Source organism: Typopeltis vanoorti, chromosome 3, assembly GCF_054136105.1.
Source record: "Typopeltis vanoorti isolate ZY-2024b chromosome 3, IOZ_Tvanoo_1.0, whole genome shotgun sequence".
Lineage (NCBI taxonomy): Eukaryota > Metazoa > Arthropoda > Arachnida > Uropygi > Thelyphonidae > Typopeltis > Typopeltis vanoorti.
The window spans coordinates 21,276,084-21,282,404 of NC_143551.1; the positions used below are offsets into that span (position 1 = coordinate 21,276,084).

The 6,321-nt window shown below is 36.0% G+C and overlaps 1 pseudogene; it reads left to right on the forward strand.

Moving 5' to 3' along the window:
* The first annotated feature begins 3,872 nt into the window (after positions 1-3,872).
* On the forward strand, positions 3,873-4,753 carry LOC150107979 (cell division cycle 5-like protein pseudogene; annotated as a pseudogene).
* Positions 4,754-6,321: the final 1,568 nt, after the last annotated feature.

Consider the following 6,321-nt stretch of genomic DNA (forward strand, 5'->3'; position numbering starts at 1 on the left):
CTCCTCAGAGACCAGGCAGAAAACTTAAAGGAGCAAAAACTCTCGTTGAGTACTAAGGAACTCGAAGTGTCGGAGAGATGTATTTTTCGTAAGCGAACTCTTGGTCGGTTAACTCGTAAGTGAGGAGAATCAACCAGTTCGAAACAGCTAACCTTATCAAAATTGACCAATAGCAGGCAAATATATGGACGCTTGGGCAGCGATCATATCATGTGTAATGTCCACGCTAGGAGAACTCGTAAATGCCGGCGAGTGTATTCCAGTAAGCTCTTTAGTGAAATTTCGTACGAAACGTATAGTTCCTGCATTCGGCTTTCAAATAATGCTGGATTTTATATCCACTTGACTTTTATAATTTTGTATGGCCGAACTGAAGCCTTTTGGCTCTTTATTTTAGTAAAAGGCTTCTAAATAATCGTTGCATGACTTGATCCAAATAGCACTTGATAATATGAAATGAAGCAGATTTGTTTAATGGTATTGCTCTTTTTAAATGTACAGACATCCATAAAAGATACGCGCTTTCTGGAGATGAGCACCTGTGCGATTTTGTACTGAATGATAAATATTGGAACAATGAAAGCCTAGAGAGGCAAGCTGGAACCGAATATCTTGTGGATGGAAATGTCCCCATTACAACGCTCTATGAGGTTCATTCTGGTTTCTCTCCAGTAATTGGACAAAGAACTCATGCTATTAAAACCACATTCTCTGTGGAAACTTCTATAGTTGCGTGTAATAACTCTTTGGCTCTCTTCAATTTTGAAACGCAAAGGAATTAATGATGTTGATACAAACCTTAAAGGTGGAAGGAAACCATTTGCATTCTCTTTTATCTGACTTTGGTTTAAATCTCGTTTCGAGAAAATCTCAGGTCTTTCGAACATTTGCTTTCTTCAGAGGGTAATGGCATTGAAGAAAGCAAATGTTCGAAAGACCTGAGATTTATAAATTTATAAATACGTTTAGAAACGTATGCAGAGCATACGTTTAGAAAAGTAATGATCGGATAGGAAAATTCAGCGATATCCTTATTTAAATAACGGTGGATTTGTCAGTCTTAAGTATATTGTTAAGTACATAGACAAAGAATGAATTTGTAAGCAAGCAGTTTTTCAGGATCGTTTTCGCCTTGCTAAAAATGAGTTACCGCTTTCATATTTACAGCGCGATACTGAGCAAGATCAATCCGCTCTTCTATGATAGTGTGTTTCGTTTTGGTCTTTGAAGAAATAGACATCGAGACCGATATTGGTTTTGAAACAACACAACGCCCTCACTTCCTTTACGTGAACGGAATACTGACCTTCATGAAAACATCGCCATGATAATATCGAGATCATTCCCACTGTAACATTATCCAAAGATTCAGATCACTCGAAGAACATCCACACAATGAAAGAATAACTGAAAAACTCAAAATTAGCAGAATTAAAGTATGTGAAATATGATGCGCTTTACATGATAATATTAGTGGGTCTTTCCGACCCAGCAGATAATATTTGCCGCCACAGTCATCGAGATAACCTAAGTAACAATGAAATCTGGGTTCGTTTTTTTTAAGAATTTCCAGAGAAAGAGACTGCTATGGCTACATGGCAAATCTATTATGCTTGTCAGTTATTAATCCTACTTTTCCTTTCAAAGGAGAGATGCTGCGGCTAAGAGAAAGCCAACAATTTATCAGAGACTTCGCTAAACATGAAAAATGTGCTCAAGAAGAAAAACACCGGAGATGTCACTATGAACATAAATCGAAAAAAATCAAACATTCAAATTATTTCGAACTGTTCTATTCGAAATAAGTATTATAGTGCTGTTCGATGCTCTACTTCTCTTGGCATAATTTTGTTCGAACGTATTTCAGAAATAACAAGGAATCTTTCTGCATAAGTCTACCAGAACTCCAGTTTTTCATTCCTCGATGTACAATTTTTGCGATCCGGCTCAAAAAATATCAACTGACCTGATCATCAGATGAAATGGATGCTCACAGAATAGATACGTACATAACACTTGTACGTCTTTATTTCTAGTAATAGCTTGCTTTATTTTTGGTAACTAAACAGATGACGTCAGCTTTCATTGTTCGTTCAAAACAATATACTTTGTAGGTTGTGCTTTTATTCAGTGCTCACGTAAGCTGTTGTCGAAAGATATGGTCAATATTATTTTTTAATTAAATGAATCTTTAGAAAGAATGAGCGATACTCTACAACGTAGCACTCTTACTCTCTGCTCAGTCAACGATGATGATGATGATGATGATGTAGCGTATTGGCAATGCATGATTGTGTGTGCATTTGTACACTAATTTTAGAAAAAAATATAAATATTCGTATACAAATATGCAAAACTATTTGCATATATGCATAAAAATTTGTAATTTATATCTTAAATTTTTAAAATTTATTCATTCTTAATTATACACACGAATTACTTGTATTATTTTTATATTTCAGAATTGGAAATTCAACCTTCAACATTTATAACAAATCAATCTGCATTGTATGCTCACAGGAAACTATTGGTGCACACACACACACACACCTGTCTATATTGTAACATGAATGTTCACATACTGTGTGGAATATCTCAGGGAGATGATGTAGAAGGCGGTCAAAATATTTTGCAGCATTTGTAATATCAAGTACAATCAACAAAAACTGTGTGCTAAGTAGGGCTTAGATATACAGGCTATAAAATGAAAAAATGTCTGATTCTAAGCGCCCAAAAGCAGAAGGAGGATCTACGGTGAGGATTGCATATCTGAATGCTTCATAAGAATCTGTGCTTGCCGATAAAATAATTTACTATGCAATCAATCACTAAGTTGTACTAATAATTAAATACTCGGAATTGTGATCGGCTTTATTTGCTTCAGAACACCCCCTCAGCTAACCTAACCAGAAGATAGGTACCCATTAGGTAATATTTGTGCGCTTGTAATAATAAAAAACTTAATTTAACTAACGATATTTAGTTAATTAACAAAGTTGGTTTTTGCATTACCTAGTTAAAGTGTGCAGCGCATTTTTTTTTTCGAATTTTAAATGAAAGGTACACGAAATACGAATTTTTTTTTTTTTCATCTAAAAGTAAGAATATTTTTCCAATCATATCAGAAGTTAAGTTGAATTTAAACACAAATCACTAAAACCATCCTGGGAATTTTTTGTCTTTCCACCCCATGCAGCAGCTCCTAGAGTACTGGAACCCTTATATGTAATGTTAGCGTTTTAACTGAATCGGGAACACTTTCAGACATTTATTGATTTTTCTAAAACAAGCTGACAAAACATAACCGAAAATACACAAAATATCCTTACACACTTACGTTTAATTAGATTATGTAAAACAGTTTTTTCCTTTTTCATTACAGAATATTTAATTTAAACCGACATGATATTCAACGTTTAAAGTAAGCGGTAATTCTAACATGAATTACCGGAAACATGAATCCTTGTTTGTGACTCATTATCCCACAAACAGGATTATATCCAGACAGTCAAACCAGCCGAAGGACACACAACGTTGCTTGTTGTTGTGGCGGTACCTTCAACCAATACTAAAGAAGTAATATCTTACATCCATTTCTGATTGGCTGAAGTAGTTCCCGCGTTTTCTCCTGTTGCTATGCTAGTTGCCACGTCACCAGTTCATATAAAATTACAGATCACCGTACAAAGCAGCTCACTTTCCCGTTTCTCGATCAACAGTGAAGGTGTGATTTTGCGTTCTTGAGAAAAAAAAAGGAAGGTAAAAAGTAAGTAAATTCAGTTGATTATTTTGTATTATTCTTGCAAAATTCTCGTGTTTATTATTATTTTCTACAATAATTGTCTTGCTTTTTTTACTTGCAGTTTGCGGAGATGTCTCGTCCACCGACCAAAATTCGCTTATGGAAAAACACAGAGGACGAGATTCTAAAAGCGGCAATGACGAAATTCGGAAAGTTTAAATGGAGACGAATTGCTCGCTTGCTGCGGAAATCTCCAAAGGAGTGTAAAGCCCGATGGTACGAATGGCTGCATCCCTTCATCAAAAGGACGGAATGGTCTCTACAAGAAGAGGAAAAACTCATCCATTTGGTAAAGATGATGCGGACAATCTCTGGAATTATTGGAAGGCCAGCAGCGCAGTGCGTGGAACGGTTCGAATTTCTACTCTCTCGGGGCCAAGTAAGAGAAAACGAAGAAGAATACATTTATGAGGAGATCATGAATAATTCCCGTCGAGAAATATTGAATCCAGAAACGAAACCAGCCCTTCCCGATCCTCAAGTGATGGACGATGACGAGTTAGAAATGCTCGCCGAAGCTCGAGCCCGACTCGCCAACACTCAGGGTAAAAAGGCCAAAAGGAGAGCCAGAGAGATGCAAATGGAACAAGCTAGAAGGTTAGCTCATTTGCAGAAAGTCCGTGAACTACGGGCGGCAGGAATCGAAGTGAAACCGCAGCGGAAGAAGAGAAAAGGAATCGATTATAATGCAGAAATCCCTTTCGTAAAGAGACCACCACGTGGTCTGCACGATACCACCGAGGATGTCTACGAACCCATGGAACCAGACTTTAAAAGGTTAAAGTTGCAGCAACTCGAAGGGAAACGAGACGTGAAAAAGAAGCAAGAGAACGAAAGAAAGACAAGCTCAGATTTCAGCAACGTAAAGAAAATTTCACAATGACCGCCATGGCTCCTGGTAATACGGAATCGACGAGAAGTAAATTAGTTCAACGTACAAGTAAGTTCTGATTTTCTTCAATATTTTAATAGCTCATATTTTATTTTAGAAAGTAAATAAGTGGTTTTTAGTAATACATGCTGAACGTATTGGTTTCTTGAAAAATGTTTTTCGTGTTTTAGAGGTTTAAATTTGCTTAGTTGATGAGATTGTAATTTCCCTCTAATACAACACGTGGACTGCATTAAGAAAACCAAAATATTTTGATGCAATGTGACAACGGATGAATATTTTCCTGCATATCACAATACTTTTATTGTCTTTATGGCGCTCTAAGACGAGTCCTTTTCAAATGGGGACAGTAATCTCAAGCATGTTTGTTTTAGATGTTATTTAATCGCTGACTTGGCAATTATTTTTGCTCTAACATTCTAAATATCACATCAATATTACGGATGGGATAAAATGTATTTCAATGCGTTTATGTATAGAAACGTTTCTAAATCTACAGCTTTTTTCGAAAGTGGAAGGCACAAGTGCTTTCCATATAGCTGTACTGAGAGAAATTCCTGTATTGCCTATTTCTAATGTTACTGTATATCTCTGCTTGTTGTTTGCTATATAAATGCTTATAGTAAACACACTTAAGGATGGTGAGGGAAAAATAGAATCAAATTGCCCCACCATTTTGAGGGTAAATTAGATACAGGCATCTCACACTGATACGCGATTCCATTGATTGCATTAAAAAATTGCTGCTGTTTTAATGCAACTCTGACAATGGACAGATGTTGTCCTGATTATAAAGTAGGTACAATTCATTGCGATGTTTTTTGTTTTAAAATGAAATGTGTAATTTATGCAACGTCTGTTATGTTATAATAGACATGTTAGAAAGAGGTTTATACCCCCATCCCACGTTTCCTTTCTCCTTAAGCATAAGTAATTTAATATTAAAGAGACAGCTTTATCTCCATCAGTTGTACAATGTTTCAAAGTACAATTGACATTTCCACTGTGGCATTTAAGAAAAGCTTACGTGGTGTTTTCATTGTCGTGTGAAAAACACCATTCTACTTTAGGAGGCCTTTGTGATTGAGAAGGCAGCCTAACTTTTGTGACTGGAGTTGACATAAAATAAAGTGGAAAATGTTCCAGTTTGTAACAGATCCAATGGACTTCAAAAATCGATGTTTATTAACGGGAGCTGATTTTCCCTTATATTAACTGGAAATTAAAAGATATTGTTCGGTAGGTAATAGGCATTTAATGGATACGTAGAAGATGGGGAAATACACTCGACCTAGAACTTTGTAACGTGATTGACCTTCAGATACAATCCCTTCCCCCCTTCTCATACGTAGTGATCCCAATGTTCTGCTCAGGAATATGCGTTATGAATCCACATACCCTAAAAGTAAAAGACAACCAATATCACTTATTTGAGATGCCCTCTTTTTGGTTTGTTTGAGACGACTAAACGACTCGCTATTATATCAGTTGTCCTAAAGTATACGGTATCTTAAAATAGGAAAGACTTGCTGTTTTTATTTTCTTCTTAAACTATAAGCATTATAGTTTCGAAAGGCATAAATAGGAACTTGGTATTTAATATTACTAAACAGTCCTCTTAAACTTA